General features: G+C 41.7%; 1 long non-coding RNA gene and 1 pseudogene across 3 annotated transcripts; one reads left to right on the forward strand and one right to left on the reverse strand.

Annotated features, from left to right (window-relative positions):
• The first annotated feature begins 1,179 nt into the window (after positions 1-1,179).
• LOC306863465 lies at positions 1,180-4,657 on the forward strand. Of its 2 annotated transcripts, none has more exons than XR_013783686.1 (7): positions 1,180-1,288; positions 2,467-2,559; positions 2,776-2,832; positions 3,076-3,132; positions 3,642-3,698; positions 3,954-4,005; positions 4,367-4,657. It is a non-coding gene; the product is annotated as an uncharacterized lncRNA (long non-coding RNA). The 2 variants fall into 2 exon arrangements; XR_013783687.1 differs by having other exon boundaries at positions 1,201-1,288; positions 2,409-2,559.
• LOC306863462 (minichromosome maintenance domain-containing protein 2-like) lies at positions 4,220-18,783 on the reverse strand (annotated as a pseudogene). The gene is made up of 14 exons: positions 18,687-18,783; positions 18,386-18,527; positions 18,121-18,180; positions 17,752-17,947; positions 17,552-17,674; positions 16,980-17,081; positions 16,328-16,456; positions 16,003-16,237; positions 15,726-15,931; positions 15,454-15,620; positions 5,769-5,948; positions 5,034-5,176; positions 4,701-4,808; positions 4,220-4,501 (listed from the first exon to the last, which is right to left on the reverse strand). The product of its transcript is annotated as a minichromosome maintenance domain-containing protein 2-like (transcript).
• Between the last annotated feature and the right edge of the window lie 57 nt (positions 18,784-18,840).

Genomic DNA, 18,840 nt, shown 5'->3' on the forward strand with positions numbered 1-18,840 from the left:
ATGAGCTGTTTGAGCTGTCGGCTATGCACTTTCTGTTACAACATTTGCACTAAATGCATGTGTGAATAATAACCTAACATTCGTCATGTGAAGTGGTCTGTCAGAATCGCAACAATAGTATCATCATCCCCTTTTCTCCTCCCTTCCCTCATTCATCTTTTTCATGTGAATAACACATGTGGAATAGTGAATAAAATCATTCTTAAAAATTACACTGATCTCAGGTTTATTATTAATGTTATTATTATCGATGTTTTCTAATATAAACCCTTCACAATGTGCAAAATAATGTGTTCCCAACAAGAACTAACTTTCATGGTTTAAAATATTTGTCATGCACTGAACATTATTAATATCGAAGATTTAAAAAAAAAAAATTTAATTATTGTCTTCATTTACAGTTCTAATATATCTCATGTTATGGCAACATGCATGGAAACAGTTTTAAAAAATCTTTAAAATTCTTAATCAAGAAGTCACTGAAAGTTTGCTAAAGGTAAACTGAATAATGTTAAAAATGTAAACCCTATAAAGAGATTTAACATTTTATGCTTAAAGTTTGGGCTTCAGATTTAAAGTTTATACCAGAGTGTACTATTGATATATGGGACTATGGATAAATGGATCTTTATCTATTTATTTAAATGTTTACACTCTGTTTACTCTAATCTTATGCTTGAGAGAGGAAAACTATTTGGATATGATTATTAAATGCATGGCTTTGGACATATATATATATATATATATATATATATATATATATATATATATATATAAATAAATATATATATATATATATATATATAATATGTGACTAAATGGATTATCTTTATCTATTTATTTAAATGTTTACCCTTTAAATTGTTTACTAATCTTATACTTAAGAGAGGCAAACTATTTGGGTATGATTATTAAATGCATGGCTTTGGACGTGTGTGTGTGTGTGTGTGAGTGTGTGTGTGTGTGTGTGTGTTCAGGTTTTGTAATTTCATAAGGATTTTCATCAAACGAAAACTTTGTTGGGAGCGCTCTAAATATAAACAACAAAGTATTCTCTTGGTAGTGCTGTATATGTAAACGTGTCATAAACGTATGCAAGAGTTAAACATCAATCCGATTGCATTTTATCACACTGTAGCACGTCAGACTTCAGTAATACCCAACACGCATGTGCTGCTCGTACTAGGAAGTTCCCCTTTAAAACACGAAGTACGCATGCGTCACATCCTTTCTTCCCAAGAGTAGAAGGAGCTGGCCACACGTCCTAAACGTTGCAGTATAACTTGAGGTAAATGTAATTCAAATAATCGATGCATTTTAACATAAGTTGAAGTATTATTGTAGCTATTTGTAGAGCTGTTCGTGAGGTTATAGGCTCGTGTAGAGGTTTTTGCATCCTGGCTTTGCCACGTGGTTACTGGTTAGTCAGCACGCGGCTTACATGGAGAATAATGTATATAATAACTCCGTTCCGTAGAAGCACAATTAGTCTTTATTAAGTAGAATATGAAGCATCTGCCCCTTGTTGCAATTTGCAAAAGCATTGCGTTTTATCAAAGGACCGTAAGGCACGAATCGCTCTATATCTCATGAGTGACCTAATGAGGATCATTGCAGTAATATTACCTGGAGAAAAAAAGTGTTTCTATAAAAGTCGCCTGTTGCAAAGCAGATCAGCCCAAATATACTTTTACTGTCAAGTTCTCCTTTTCGCAATGGGATAATTATTAATATTATATTATAATTAATTACTATAGTTTTAGTTGATAGTGTAGATTGCTTTTTAACTGTGGATGCAGAAGTTTTGAAAGGATGCATTCGATTTCTTCTGGGAGCGCACAATCAATATGGGAGAGGTGGCCGTTTCTACACAAATTGACATGATTTTGCCAAATCATGTGGTAATCATGACCTATCCTAAAAAAGGATTTAAGTATCCCATGAGGACTGTTATAAATCATTTTGGCAGGTGTGTGTCCCAGACCTGGTGATAAATTGCTCCTTTGCCATTTGCTCTGCTGTCGGCATGACTGTGCTCTGTCCGGCATAGGTCTGCCGTCCCCTGTGTGGCCTGGATGGTTTGGGAATGGTCTTCTATGACCTGGATTGGGTAATCAGGGTTTTGACTCACTTGGAGGTGCTGTGGTCTTGGTAAAGGTCCTGACCTTGAGTTGAACTAGCGCTGCCCAGGCCTTTGTGCTGCTGTGGGAGGGTCTACTCTCAAGCTGCGTTACATGTGCCTTTTGACCTCTAGTTCATCAGTCATATTTTTGAGGTGGAATTGAGTTTTATATACTGGCTCTTCCCTCAGCACTGCTTATTTGGAGCACAAAATCAATAGCTGAAACACAACATGGGTAATTGGTGGTCATTTTTATAATGGTCTGTTCCTTTTTTTTTATTTGCAGAGTTGAAGCTTAGATTATAAATTAAATAGATCCTTTTTGTCGTTCTTAAATCGCAAAGGAGCCAGATGAAGATTGCTGCAGCCAATGGAAGGGATCATGGCGTCTACCACTGAAAATGGGTGACATGAGAAGTGCAGATGAATAAAAACTGGTAATTTTAAAATGGATATACATTTATAATGGTTTTAAATGCAATGTTTTTAATTGTTTGTTTGCTCCTATGATAATTGTCACATTTCCGCCGTTTACCCATCAGACCAAACTGGTTTGCTGACACCGTGACTATATGAAGCAACTGCATAGTTGATTTACTCCATATCCCATTTCAACAGGATTCAAATTATCCTACTTTTTCTCCTCCCACCAGGTCGAAGGATTGCCACTGGACAACGGTGACATGAGAAGTGCAAATGAAAAATGACTGGTAATTTTGTGAACTTTATTGTAGTTGCTTTAAATGAGGTTTTAATTTTTTTTGCAGACTATATTTATTTTTAAGACAAAATGCCTGTTGCAATGATGATTTGCCATTTATGCCGTTTACCCATCAGACCAAACTGGTTTGCTGACACAGTGACTATCTGAAGCAACTGCATAGTTGATTACTTGGTATCCCATTTGAGATTTCACCAGCATTCAATTTATCCTACTTTTCTCCTTCCACCAGGTCGAATGATTGCCACTGGACAACGGTGACATGAGAAGTGCAAATGAAAAATAACTGGTAATTTTGTGTACTTATTGTAGTTGCTTTAAATTAGGGGGTTATTTTTGGCTGTTTTTTTTTTTTTTTAGACTATGTTGTTGCAATGATGATTTGCCATTTATGCCGTTTACCCATCAGACCAAACTGGTTTGCTGACACAGTGACTATCTGAAGCAACTGCATAGTTGATTTACTCCATATCCCATTTCAACAGGATTAAACTTAACCTACTTTTTTTCTTCTTCCACCAGGTCGAAGGATTGCCACTGGACAACGGTGACATGAGGTGCAAATGAAAAATAACTGGTAATTTTGTGTACTTCTTGTAGTTGCTTTAAATTAGTTTTTTTTTTTTTTTTTAGACAATGTTGTTGCAATGATGATTTGCCATTTATGCCGTTTACCCATCAGACCAAACTGGTTTGCTGACACAGTGACTATCTGAAGCAACTGCATAGTTGATTACTTGGTATCCCATTTGAGATTTCACCAGCATTCAATTTATCCTACTTTTCTCCTTCCACCAGGTCGAAGGATTGCCACTGGACAACGGTGACATGAGAAGTGCAAATGAAAAATGACTGGTAATTTTATTGTGAACTTTATTGTAGTTGCTTTAAAGGTTTTTTTTTTTTTTTTTTTTTTTTTGCAGACTAGATTTATTTTTAAGACAAAATGCCTGTTGCAATGATGATTTGTCATTTATGCCGTTTACCCATCAGACCAAATTGGTTTGCTGACATTGTGGCTATCTGAAGCAACTGCATAGTTGATTACTTAGTATCCCATTTGAGATTTCACCAGCATTAAATTTGTACTGTTTTTTTTCATCCCACCAGGAACAAGGATCACCACTTAGAAAAGTGACCTGAAAACTGCAGATTAAGAATGGTAACTTTTTTTTTTATTTTTTATATATATATATATATATATATTAATATTATATTTCTTTTTTTTAGGTATTCATTGTAATTGCTTAATGCGAATTTCTAATGTAATTTGTGTAAATAATTTTTTTTCAATTTCATCTAACTTTTCCTTAAACTGCAAATTGTGTTTTTTGGAGACAAAATGTATGCTTGTTGCCGTATCACATTTTTGCCGTTTACCCACCAGACCAGATTGGGTTGCTGACACTGTGACTATTTGAAGCAAACGCACAGTTGATTACCAAATTTGTCCTGGTTGTTGGGGTGTTTTGTTGTTGTTTCTTTTCCTGTGTAATACCTTGGTTTATTCCTCTACTGTGCAGGTTGCGTAAGTTTGCACAAAATGCAAGATATGCGTGCGGGATTCTTCCAGATAAGGTCCCTCTGGTGCAAGGAGTCCAGGTCACGGAGAGCACAGGGAAACACTGCATCGGGTGGAAAAATAAGCGCAGGGGCCCCTGCATTCCCAAGACAAACTTTCTCATTCCCAAACTCCGTAACATGCTCTCACTGTAACAGGAGCTTGATACTAACTATAAACTAGTAATGAAGTGCTAAAAGGTGAATGGATTATGATAGTGTACATATTGAAATAAATTCTCATTGAAACATTTACTTTTTGTATTTGTTCAGAATTTTGAGAAATGGGGAACTAACCATGCTTTAGGGTGACTGAACTTTCGCACAGCAGAACTGCAATGACTGCATCTTCCTCTAGAACGTGTTCTTAGACTGAGTTTAGCATGAGCCTGGGCCAGAGCAATCCTGCCAGAATCAGAAAGTGACATTTGTGTGTGAAATGATCATATTTCTATTAGTATGGTGTGCTTAATCTGCATAACTGGAGAGGCTTATGTAATGCAATTAATTTTTTCTCATACCAATTGTTTGCTGTTCATTAGCTAAATATTAGTCTTGGAAAAGACTGTATCTCTAAACTGACATGCTATTGTATATTTGTTTTACGAAAAGTTTGTTCACAGTCCTTACAGCAGTTTGACAGAAGTGACAGAAACCGTGGATCTCTGTGTTGAGTCTGAGCGAACCCTGCGACTGGCCATGTAATAGCTGTGGATCATCCTTTCAGCCTCAGGACTCATGTCCACCTTCAGTTGCCTTGCATGAGCCAAGAGCTGGGGCAAAAAAACAGGCTATCTTAATTTCTAACCACATTAAGCAAGTTACTCAAGATCTCTAGAAGTTTCAAACAACCAAAGAAGAAACAGCACCCCAATTACAGTTTATTATACTACTGGTAAGAAGTTTGGAATAAAGCTTTTGTTTTACAAAAGACTTTTATGCTCACGAAGGCTGTTAATTTGATCAAAATACAGTAAAAACAGTAGTATTGTTAAATTGTCCGTTTCTCAAACGGAAGGCTGCATCCTCTGGAGGTCGCATTTGCAGGCTGCATACGTCATCAAGCCTGCTTTATATTTGCGAGTCATAAGCATATTACAACAATTTACGCTTAACTAAGAATAATGGACAAATTTATAACTGTTCATATTCTAAAATTAGATTATCTTTATGACGTATGCAGCCTACAAAAGCAAAGGATGCAGACTTCCTTTTGAGAAACGGCCATCATTACGGTTTAAAAGAGATGTCATGATCCTTCAGAAAGGAAGTCAGTATTGAAAGATAAGAAATGTTTCAGAATGCCTATCAGAATAATTTGAGCTGAATAAAAGAAGTTTTGATCTGTAGTGTGCATTTACTGACCTCTTTATAGTCTTGTGTTGTAAACTGCATGCATGCTGGATATAGGGGCTCTCCAGGGGACATGGCCTGTCTCAGAGTATGCACTGTCATAGACTGGAGTGGATGATTGCTGCTTGTCTCTCGACACTGGACTATGAGTCCAAACGACTCTGCAAGCTGAAGAGGAACTGAGCCCATTTCCTGCATTAATATAAAATCTTAATCACTGTAAGATAAGCAGATGCTGCAAAACCATGACTTCTATAGACTTCTCTATTTGTGGTGGCATATATGGAAATTCATTCTCTGCCAGCAGGAGGCGCTTTTAGAGCATGGAGAAGTAGCGGTTTCCCCGGTAACGCTGTACATAAAGACTATAGCAGGCATCCTCAAATCTGGCCCACTCCTGCAGAGTTTAGCTTTAACCCTAATCAAACATACCTGAGCATGCTAATCAGAGTCGTCAAGATCATTAGAAAATCACAGGTTGGTGAGTTTGATCAAGGTTGGAGCTAAACTGTTGCAGCAGATTGGCCCTCCAGGGAAAGACTTTTTCCTCAATGGAAAACGCTCTTGGTTACTTAAGTAACCTCGGTTCCCCGAAATGAGGGAACGAGACATTGCTATGGGAAATGCATTTTCCTCAAATACTACTGAAGCCTTATTGAATCACACCAGTGAAACTGGCCAATGGCGTTCAAGCGTGTGAAATATGAGCGGGAATCCCACTCTATATGAGGCAGTGCTTGTAGGTCATCCATTCAGAATCTTTGACTGAAGCAACTTGCATTCTAAGATCCTGAGCTCGGTGACACGGCAATAAGAGCAATGTCTCGTTCCATCATTTCGGGGAACTGCGGTTACGTAAGTAACCGAGAGCGTTCCCCTTCAACTTGGTCACTCTACATTGCTATGGGTACGTAATCCCGCCGTGTCACAGCAATGGAGCCTGGCTCGACTAAGTATGTCAAGTTTCACATCTGGAGCCGTAATGAGAGCGGCAATGATATTGGCGCTCTTAGTAAACACAACTCAAAACCATGTAAAAGTCAGAGGGGGGGGCGCGCCAACTTGTTGATGTCGCATCACATCAGGGGGCAGAGTTAACTCCGGTGAAACAGAGAATGTGAAATGGCTAATGGCTGCGGCTTTGGTTCTTTCACATATAGATTAGTTGAAATTGTTTAATTTCAATGAAATCATGTGTTATGATGCACGGCCGGAGCGGTGCTCAATAAGCAGAGTATGATGGTGATCAAGTCCTAAAAGATGTGGTGAACTATATCATACCATTGTGATAAACAGTTAGGGACAGCATTGAATTGGTGGTGCGTCAATACAGGGTGTATACGACCTAGACGAAACCACTGATACACATCTCAGATCATAGCTGAGGCTGAGTTGGCGCGTGCGCTTCTCGCACTGACAGCACATGCGAGGCAAGCAACGACACATCTAGGTTATAAAACCTCGCGAAAGTGCTGGGTGATGACCAGCCTGCCGCCATACAAATGTCCTGAATAGACATGCCATTTCCCCAGGCCCAGGAAGACACGAGTCCGCGGGTTGAGTGGGCCCAAACCCCTATCGGACATTCCGCGCCCTTAGAGCTGTAAGCCAAAGCAATTGCGTCGACGATCCAGTGTGACAGCCTTTGCTTGGACACAGGCATTCCTTTTTGTGCATCCACCAAAACATACAAATAGCTGCTCCGAGAGTCTGAACTGTCTAGAGCGCTCGATGTAAGTGCGCACCTCACGTACAGGGCACAGCAGGAGTGTATTAAGCAGCTCCGTCCCGGTCGGTGTTTCGGGGCGAAAAGCAAATAATGTTATGACCTGCGCTTTAAATAGAGTCGAAAGCATTTTAGGCACATAACCTTTTCTAGGCTTCAAGGTCAGTCTGCAATCACCTGGCCCAAATTCAATGCACGAGTCGTCAATTGAAAGCGCCTGCAGATCTCCAACATGCTTAACAGAGGCCAGCGCGAGCAGGAGCGTTGTCTTGAGAGAGAGCGCTCTCAAGCTCGCTGATTGTATGGGCTCGAACGGGGGTCCCGTGAGAGCGTCAAGCACCAAGTCCCAAGTGGGTAGAGTAGAAGGGTGAGGAGGGTTCAGCCTTTTTGCTCCTTTTAAAAAAAACGTATTATCAGGTAATTTCTGCCGATCGGGCGATTTTTGACGTGTGTGTGAAAGGCTGTAAAAGCAGCCACATACGCTTTCAATGTGGATGGCATACGACCACTATCAAATCACTCATATCATGCGCTGAGGAAGTGCATCTGTAACTGGTAAGCTCCGTTGAGCGGCCAGACATGAAGGCTCCATGACTCTGGATTTGGGTGGCATTTCATTCCTTGTGCTTGAGAGAGGAGGTCTCTCTTCAGTAGGATAGTCCATGGGGGGGCTACCAGCATCTCCACCAGTTCTGGGAAGCATGGCTGATTGGGCCATTTCGGTGCCACTAACAGAACAGATTTCTTTTCCTCTCTGATTTTGCAAAGCACGCGAGGCAGAAGTTTCACTGGAGGAAATGCATACTTGCGTACTCTCGGCCAGCTGTGAGCTAGTGCATCCACTCCCAGGGGAGAGTGTGTCAGTGAATAAAACAGCGGGCAGTGAGTGTTCTCCGTTGATTTACCTACATTTCACTGCTGGTTATACCCTGTATAATTGCGTATGTGACAAATAAAAATCTTGATGCGAAGAGATCCACCTCCGCCCTGCCGAATACACTCCAAATCATTTTGACTGTTAGAGGGTGTAATCTCCACTCCCCGTGGATTACCCCGCCCCTTGACAATAAGTCCGTGCTGTAGTTCAGGCGTCCGGTGACATGTACTGCCCGGATGGAGAGGAGGTGTCGATCTGCCCACAGAAGGAGGTCTTTCGCCAGCTGCAGCAGTGGTCGTGAGTTCACACCGCCTTGGTGATTTATAAACACTACCACTGTCGTGCTGTCCGTCCTGATGAGAATGTGACATTGAAGAATGTCTGGGAGAAAGCACTCGAGCGCTAGGTGTACAGAACGGAGCTCCAGACAGTTTATGTGCTTTGACTTCTCCGTTTCTGACCATGTCCCGAAGGCTGGTCTGCCATCGCATACGGCTCCCCAGCCCGTGCTCGATGCATCTGTCGTAACATTCTTTCTCCTGATCACTTGGCCAATACGAACACCCCGGCGATACAGAGTCATATTGCGCCAAGGGTTCAGCGTATGCAAACAGTCGCGCGCCACCCGGCTCTTTAGCCAGAGCTGAAGCGGTCGCATATGTAGGAGCCCTAGATTGCACACTGTAGAGGCAGCAGGCTGGCCGAGTGTCCTCTGAAAGCATTTTAGAGGGGAACAACGACCTAATTTGAAGACTGCGAGAGAGCTGATCAGTTTTTGTGAGCGCTCCTCCGACAGACTCGCTCACATATTGATTGAGTTCAGTTCCACTCCTAAAAAGGAGATGTTCTGGCTCGGTACCAGCATGCTCTTTTGCATATTTACAGTCAGTCCTAAGCTCTGAATATGAGCAAGGAGTCTGAGTTTTTCACTGAGCAGCGCGCTCTCTGATTGGGCTAAGACTAGTTAGTCATCCAGATAGTTCAGGATACGCATTCCGCTCTGCTTCAGAGGAGAGAGAGCAGCGTCCACGCATTTCGTAAATGTGCGAGGGGCCAGACATAAGCCGAAGGGCAGGACCGTGAATTGGTATGCTATCCCCTTGAATGCAAATTTCAGGAAGCGCCTGTGGCGGGGGGCTACCTGAATGGGAAAATAAGCATCCTTTAAATCCACGGAGATAAACCAATCTCCCAGTCTGATATGTGAGAGGATATGTCTCTGCGTAATCATTTTGAACGAACGCTTTGAAAGGTCCAAGATTGGGCGGAGTCTGCCGTCTTTCTTTGGCACCAGAAAATAACGACTGTAGAAGCCGCTCTCGTGGTCTGTGAGGGGCACTGTCTCTACAGCATGCTTTGCTAGAAGATTGTGTATTTCCTTTCGCAGAACTAAGGCATTCCGATCCCGTACAGTGGACAATAACACACCGTTGAAACGGGGCGGTCTGCGGAAGAACAGAAGCATGTAGCCGTTCTTTATTGATTTCATAACCCACTCTGATACCCCTGGCAGTGCCTGCCACGCTTCTGTGAACTGTGACAGCGGGCGAGGCGGACTGCGTACCGTGAGGGATAACTCGCCGTTGGGGGGCGGGGAGTTTATAACATAAAAGTGTGAGAGTGAGTGATGGGGGAGAGGAGAGTGAGAGGAGGAAAATTGCCTTGATACCGAGGTGAGTATTGTATGTTTTTCGACTTTATTGCACTGCATAGTGGAACAGTCAAAACACAAACATGACAATTGCTCTCACCACCCGCAACAGGCAGGGGGCGTGGTGAGCACACACAGCGGAGCGAGCAGACTTCTTCGGTGGCTCGTCTTCGGTGCTGGGTGCAGCTTTCATCCTCCGAGAGACAGCATCAGGAACGCGGCTTCGATTCCAGTGGTTGTCTTGACAATGGTTGTCTTGACCTCACCGCCGGCTTCTGTTCGCGCCGAACAGCAGCAGAAGAGGCGTGCGGTCTTCCCGCGCGCTGCGCTGAGGAGGAGCAGAAACGCGCAGGAGGTTTCGCGCCGACATGCTTTGGCAGGAAGTGGCTAATGGCTTTCGACTGCTTCTGCGCTTCAACGAAGTGCTCCGTGAATGTCTCCACCGCCGCTCCGAAGAGATCTGAGGGATTCACGGGAGTGTCCAGAAGGGCTGTTTTCTCTGAGTCCTTTAACTCAGTCAGAGTAAGCCACAGGTGACGATCTAGCACCACAAGATTCCTCATATTGCGGCCGATCGCTCGAGCTGTCATCTTCGTCGCTCTGAGGACCAGATCCGTGGCGCGTCGGAGCTCTTTAAACACTTCAGGGTCCGGCCCGTCCTCATCCAGAGACTTGAGTAACTTGGCCTGATATACCTGGAGTATCGCCATCACGTGCAGTGCTGAAGCTGCTTGGCCCACCGCGGAGAAAGCCTTGCCGGTGAGGTTTGCAGTGGCGTGGCAAGGTTTAGAGGGGAGAGACACGTTGTTTCTCACTCTCCAGTTCGCTGCGGCTGAAGGACAGAGATGGGCAGCGACAGCTTCTTCCACGGGGGGGAGTTTGACATACCCCACTTGATCCCGGATTATGCACTCGACTGGTGAGCGGCGTGCGTTCCATGACTTTTTTTATCTCGTCGTGCACCTCGGGGAAAAAGGGGCCGGGTCTTTTCAGGTCTTTTCAGCCACGATCCGACTGGAAGTGCCACTCGTCCAGACGGCTTCTGGCCGGCTCGGCAGGAGGCGCCCACTCCAAACCGAGTCATCCACTGCCTTGGACAGGATGCTTAGGAGCTCGACATCACTGTAATGGAGGTCCCCCGCGTCGCTGCCGTGGGGTGCAGTGTAATCCAGCGGGCTGTTAGACCACACCTCTCTCTCAGACGCTGCCACCGAAATGGCATCATCCTCCTTGTCAGCGCCCACCATGGCACCAAAAGACACCACATCTTGAGCGTCGGGGGAGGGGCGGAGATCAGCGGTCATGAAGTGCACTGGAAGTGCCGGCGCAGACTCGTCACCTGATCCTAACAGATCCGCATCAGAAACTCACGGCACTTTCCTCCTTGGCTCGAAAGAGGCTGCAGAGGAAGGGCGTGGCAGAGTTAGTTGGACGAGTTCATCGCCTTGGACGATGGCCACACGGAGCCTGAAAATCCAGAGACTCATATCCCCGCAGTGGGGGCAATCCGACCCCCCAAGCGCCGCCTCTGCGTCGGCGCAACCCAGGCAGAAGACGCATGATTCGTGGCCATCAGAAGATTCGATTGGCTCCTCACAAAAGAGGCAATCGCGAGTCATCTTTGCTTCCGAAGCTCACCGGAACACAGCAGGGGAAGAGAAGACGTGTCCGCTGCAGCATGTAGATCACGGTGAGTAGACTTGTTGATAGGCTTCTTGCTTCTCGTAAAAGGTTGGCTGAAGAAAAAGGTTCTGAATGGATGACGAACAAGCACTGCCTTATATAGAGTGGGATTCCCGCTCATATTTTGCGTGCTTGAACGCCATTGGCCAGTTTCACTGGCGTGATTCAATAAGGCTTCAGTAGTATTCGAGGAAAATGTATTTCCCATAGCAATGTAGAGTGACCGAATTGAAGTTGAACATATTTACACTGTCTGAATCATTCCCTGTCCCCTATGTAGTGCACTACATGCCATTCACCGTACAGAAAATACTATTTCAGTAAACAAGTGACCTATTTCAGCCACGGCTTCAGCGTCTATTTATAGTGTAGGGGCGCTTCGAATTCTAGAGAGCATTTGATTAAACAGAAAGTTTGATGAGAAGATGAAGTACGATGTGATGTCAAAAAAATTGTTGAGCCGTTTTGGCGGAAGTGACGAACTGCAAGCTTTGAATGCTTATATCTTCTAAATGCGAATTTTATCACTGTTTTGGAGCACACTAGCATACAGATAACCTTAAGACTAACATATTGATACAAACACCCAAAAAACATCGATACCTTGAAAAATATTGATACTCGATACCATTTTCGATACCACGGAGAAAAAAACTGCCACAATATTAAGGGGGTAATTTTTTTAATTTAAAGATAAATGTAACAAGTCGAGAACATGCGGTATATTTTACATGAACAAAAAAATGTCTTGAGGTACTGCATTTGTTGATTTATTTATTAATCTTTTATTAATATTAGTTAAATGTTAATTGAAACTAACGTTTACTAATACATGTACTAATTAAAATCCAAAGTTCTATTTGTTGATATTCTCATTTGCTTCATAACCAAAATATTTCCAGATATAGGGCCCTATGAAATCCCTTTTATTTTTCCCCAAATTCCGTTAAAGTTTTTTCTACATTAAATTTTTTCCATTTTAATTTTTCTGGATTCCGTTTTTTTCCGTTTGAATTTTTCTGGACTCTTTTTTTTTTATGGTCAAATTAAATGCTATTAATCTAAAAGCATGTCTAATTCATTAAAATCATGAAAATTATACAATTTAACATTTAATTTATTAAAAGTGTAACTAAACACGTTTAGGGCCGTATGAAATGTTTTATTTTTTTCTCACCTTATGTTTTATTGTTACCAAATTTGGTAACAATAAAAGTGTTTTAGCATGTCTATTAGGCTATTTGAATGCATACAAACAATTTTTATTTATTCTTACAGTAGCCTTATGAAATGTGTTTTCCCCCTCAGAAATTCTGTGTTGTGTATTTAAATTTTACTGGATATCAGATGAAGGCATAAAACAATTTTAATTCATTTATATTTGAATTAATGAAAATTAAACATTTACATTTTTGGCAAATGAAGGGGATTTACTATTAAAATTTAAATATTTTGTGATTATTTCTTTAAAAAAATTAACAGTAGTAGTAAGTAGTAGTATTATGTACATTCTACTAAATAATAGTAATATAGCCTATATCTGGCACACGGTCTTTAATAGGCTTACATTACATTTAGTCATTTGCCAGACGCTTTTATCCAAAGCGAATTACAATTGGGGAATACAAAAAGCGATTCATCTTGAAGAGGCAGTCAGACAGAGGAAGTGCTCGTAACACCAAGTCTCAGTCATTGTTCAAATAAGTACAAACTAGTAGGTGGAGAGAAAGATAGAAAGTTTTTTTTTTTTTTTTTTTTTTTGAGTTTAGGATGAAGTCAAGTACTGCCGAAAGAGATGAGTTTTCAGTTGTTGCTTGAAGGTTGCCAGAGATCCGGCGTTCCGGATAGGAGTGGGAAGATTATTCCACCAGCCAGGAATGGTGAACGAGAATGTTCTGGAGAGTGATTTTGAGCCTCTCTGTGATGGTACCACAAGGCGTCGCTCACTAGCAGATCTCAAACTTCTGGAGGGGATGTAGGTTCGTAATAGTGAGTGGAAGTAGGAGGGTGCAGAGCCTGTGGTAGATCTGTACGCAAGCATCAGTGACTTGAACTGGATGCGAGCTGCCACTGGTAGCCAGTGCAAAGAGATGAAGAGAGGTGTAACATGCACTCTTTTGGGCTCGTTGAAGATCAGAATAGGCTAAGTTAAACCGAACTTTTATTTTGACGGGTTGCTGTGAATACTTCTAAAGTTCTGTGTGTGTATGATATGACGCTAGTTTTACTCAAATTAAATGGTAAAATGCTCGTAAAGTGCCTTTCAGATCAGTTCTGGAGATATTGTTGATGTATTTATGTCCTCATTGGGACGGCAGACGCTGAAATCACCGCGAGCGCCACATTAGTAAACAAAACCGCACGTGCAGCACATTCACACAGAGACGCGCAGAACATGCAGGATTCATATTTAAATCGACTTTTGCAGCTTAATATTTACAGAGTTAAGTGTAATGACCTACTTTTGATTAATTCATCCAAACTTTGACAAATTCCGTGACATTCCGCGATAAACTGTAAATTCCGTTTTTATGACTGGATTCCGTGCGCGTTCTCTGCATCGCGGAGATCATAGATCCCTACAGATAGCGCTCCTGCTGTGTTCTTTAACAACCAGAGCAGTCATCTTTCTATTCACTTCACTTTTGCTATTTAACCAGAGCGAAGGAGACGAGTGCGGTCACGTGTGGTGCTTGTCCACGCGCCTTTGGAGAGAAGTGAAAGTGACAGCTCGGCTAGTATCGGTGTATCGATACTTCGGGAAATTAATATTGGTACCGTTCAGATATTTCAGTATCGATATTTATCGAAATATTGATATTTTTGACAACACTAAAAGGGACTTTGACATAAATTAGCGCTCCACTCACAAACGCTGCTTTATAAGTCGTGACGTATTGTCAAGTATGGTGACCCATACTCGAAATTGGTGCTCTGCGTTTAACCCATCCAAGTGCACACACACAACACAAGTGAACAAATGCACACATGCACACACACACACACACACACACACACACACACCCGGAGCAGTGGGCAGCCATTTATGCTGCGGCGCCCGGGGAGCAGTTGGGGGTTCGGTGCCTTGCTCAAGGGCACCTCAGTCGTGGTATTGAGGGTGGAGAGAGCGCTGGACATTCACTCCCCCCACCTACAATCCCTGCCGGCCAGGGACTCGAACCCGCAACCTTTCGATTACGAGTCCAATTCTCTAACCATTAGGCCACGACTTCCCCAGACATTACATGCAAGACATGTAATTTATCAGACATTACATGCAAAATGAAATGAAAATGACATCCAAAATTTTCTGAAGACAGTCGGTTTCCTTCAGAATACAGTGATATAAAGATACCCGCACCGTGTTTCGATTTTGAAACGTGCAGTGCTCGTTTATTCAAAATTTGTGGCGGTCAGTTTTGATATTGTGGCGGGCCGCCACAAATAAATCAATGTATGGGAAACACAAAATAACACTAAGTCATTGTTTAGACAATTTGGAGTAATGGGTGCGATTTGGCTACTGACACAAATGAGTACAACGAGGAACTGTCCTAAAATAGACGGCATTGTCTCTGGTTCCTGTTCCCAAATACAGAAAGAGGTGGGGTCGTCTATGAAGCATTTCTGCATTCTTTCTATATCTGATCAGTCCTGTGGTATGTATCATAAGCGTATAAAATTACCAGAATAACATTCCCATCTCATTTCCTGAGGAAAAGCTCCATTTGACTATAAATACAGTTGGATATGAACCCACCACAGAACCCAGCACCACATTATCACATCTGGCTGTCCTCTTGGAGGGGGAAGCAGAATCAGCTAGGGCCCAAAAGTTGCACTGGATTGGGAAGGAGAGCTGCTGGTCCATATCATCACCATATTTCTTGGCAGGAATGAAAACAGACACAATTCTGCTTTCGAGAGCTGAGAGGAAAAAAATAGGTTTGCTTTCCTTGATTGCTTAAAATGCATGTATAATGTATTCTATCTTGTGCCTTCATTATTAGAAATAATTTAAACAATTGGCACCAGACTGAAGCATGTCCATCTTGTCTTTCTTGTAGGTTGTGAGATCTCCCAACAGACAGACACCTCCAGATGCCAGCAAAGCTGAACCTGCATGGATATTGGCGGTACCAGCTCCATGTTCATCTCTAGACAGAGATGCCAACAGATCTCCTGTCAGTGTATGATGAATGCCACGCGAGGCCAATGGCAGACTGTATCTCATCAACCTGTGAATAAATATGCATCATATTTTGATGACCATTAACTAAAGAGACATGTGCATTTAAAAAACCCGGACCTGTCAATGATTAGAGTCTCACTGGTGAGAGCAAGCACATCCAGGTAGTTGGGAGAGTCTGGATTATCTTCAGTTTGCACCAAACTAAGAAGTAGCCCCAGTTTTAATGTGTTGTAGAGTTCAGGTGGGATCACCGGGGAACCAAAGGAGTTGGCTACAATGGCAGCAAACCTCCATGGGGAACAGGCCATGGCTGTCTGAAGGTTCTGGAAGTTGTTGCTAACCAGACAGGGGCCTGTGAAAGGCAGTCAGGAGCAAATGACTTTGACATGCTGTGCATAAGTCTGGTTGTTTTTATACCATCAATGTCAAGACAAGGCTTTACATTTGGGGGTCCATGGTCGGACGCTGCAAGCCTCTACGCTCCAGGTTACATTGGGCCACTGATGCACATGAGCTGGAATCCCCACAACTTGGTACAGATGGCCGATTCTCATGGAGTTGCACAGTTCATCTAATTATGTTAAGAGAAACAAAACAATGACAACTGAGAGCTGGTCTTCACTTATTATTTGAGAAACATGTTCACCACCTACACAACTGCCAAGAGAAACACTGCAGGCTCTTTTAAACAATGATTCCACTATGGGTTGTAGCAACTAATGAGTGTACCTTACATTTATTAACATGTATGTTCAGTAACTGGAGCCTGACGTATTGAATTCCAGACTAATACTAGGTCAACACAATATGCTAATACCTTCCAGAGAATCTGTGGTCTCTCCAGTTGGCTAACTGAGAAATATTATTGAAGGCGACAGGAACACCCAATCTAATACTGAAAGACACTGTGAGTGGATGCGTTTCAGCAGTTTATTTATTTGAGAGCTTTGCTTCAACATTATGAAAAACATGTTAATCAGGCATGACGATTCAAACTAACTGGATTAGTTCCTAATGGTTAGTTAAAAAGTAAAGATTATTTGCAATACCACGAGAAAGAAAAAGGGGTAATTTAAGATGCAAAAAGCATTTACCTCTCAGAAAAAGTGTGACAGACTGATATCTTAAGGAAGCAGCATCATGAACTCCCAAAACATCCACTGCTCTCACATGAATGAGCTCAACTAGCTGTTTATCTGTGGATTAAAAAAAACATGGCCTGTCTTTTAGCAAGCATGCAACTACAATACTAAGCAAAGGTTTCGGATAAGTAATTTTTTTAGTGTCTTTGAAAGAAGTCTTATTTGACCATAATACAGTAAGAACTATTATTACAATTAAAATGTTCTCAATTAAAAAACTGATGTAATTAAATATATGACATTTATTTCTGTGTAATCTTTGTTTTTTTGGTGGAAACTTGGCTTTTTAAAGACTTTTTGATAAGTTCAAAAGAGTAGCATTTATTTGAAATAAATATTTGTCATTTTTGACATTATAATAACATTATATATGTTGATAGTCACCTTTGATCAATTTAAGGCATCCTTGCTGAATAAAAGTATTAAGTTAGAAAAAAAGAAATCTAACTTTTTTAATCATTTCATGATTCAAGTTTATACTCCATATAATATTTAATTAATATGCTTTAATGTTGTTGTCTCACCCCCTAAAACCCGAGACTTCACATCCTCTTTCAGCGGAGAAGAGCAGAGAAAGCGGGTAAAATCGCTCCTAACTGTGGCAGACTCTGTGGCACCTGGTGCATGAACTCTGATATGATGAAACCCTTTGGACAAATTGACAAATTGTGTAGGTCAACAATGAAAAAAAAAAACAGCCCATAAAGTTAATAACTTTACCTACCTCTAGAGCAAGCACATTTCTCTTCTAAGCAGAGAAATCTGGCTCCTTGTGTGTATTTGGTGACACGTGTCATGGCAATTACAAGGCCCTCCAATGCTAAAGGTCTCATTGGACCATACCCACGGGGAAACTCAGAGAGATCCAAACAATAGTTGGGAAAAGGTGGCAAGTGGGTTGGCTTTAAAACAACATTAACCTATACAAAAGAAATGTAACTTATGTTCTTTCTATTTTAATACACTGATGTTTATGAAAGTGAATTTCAAGTACAGCCAAATATATTCTCTCTCTCACTCTCTCTCACTCACACACACACATATGAAAAAATAAATATAAGTGAAATCTGAATTTAACTAAGCTGCTCCTTACCTGGTTTTCTGTTTCTATTTGGTCAATAAGTGGCAGTGTTTTTATAGACAGATAACAAACCTGAAAAATAACCACTGCACTCTTAGTTGTTTGTTTCAATACAGAGATGTAAATATATGCACAATAAAATATATTTATTTTTGGACTTTTCCACACATTTCACCAACAATAAACTGGTTGATATGTAGCCTACTCTAAGCCATTTTAGATAACCAATCGTGGTGTAACGGACTAATAAGTTGTGTATTTGATTTGTGAAACTCACTGACTGAAAGAGTGAGACGGCTTTGACAGGGTCGTGCTCGTGCAGTATAAGTTACAGTCTCCCAGTGCGGCGTCCAGTTCAAGCACTTCTGAGGGGTTTACATCAAAACTGAACCGATACACGGCCTCCGTCTGCTGTCCACCTGAAAGACATGTTTCCTTTGTTTTTCCAGTGTGTAAACAGTCATTAAGTCATCTTGATGTTTTAATTTAAATGTAATAAAAGGATGTGGACAGTGGACCCATATGTCACGTCCTCACGAGCTACTGTTCACTGAGGTATTTTAACTTCATAAACAAACCTTTAAAGACTTTACAGTCTTCAATGAGTTTACTTAACCCACCACTTCTGTCTAAATAAATGATTATTGCTTCTTTTAGAGAATCTAGCCCATCCATATCTCCGAAATGCACCGCTAGGTCTGTAAGTTAGCTGGGCGGGAAGCTCGCGATACA

The sequence above is a fragment of the Barbus barbus genome (assembly GCF_936440315.1).
Source record: "Barbus barbus genome assembly, chromosome: 44".
In the NCBI taxonomy this organism is placed as follows: Eukaryota; Metazoa; Chordata; class Actinopteri; order Cypriniformes; family Cyprinidae; genus Barbus; species Barbus barbus.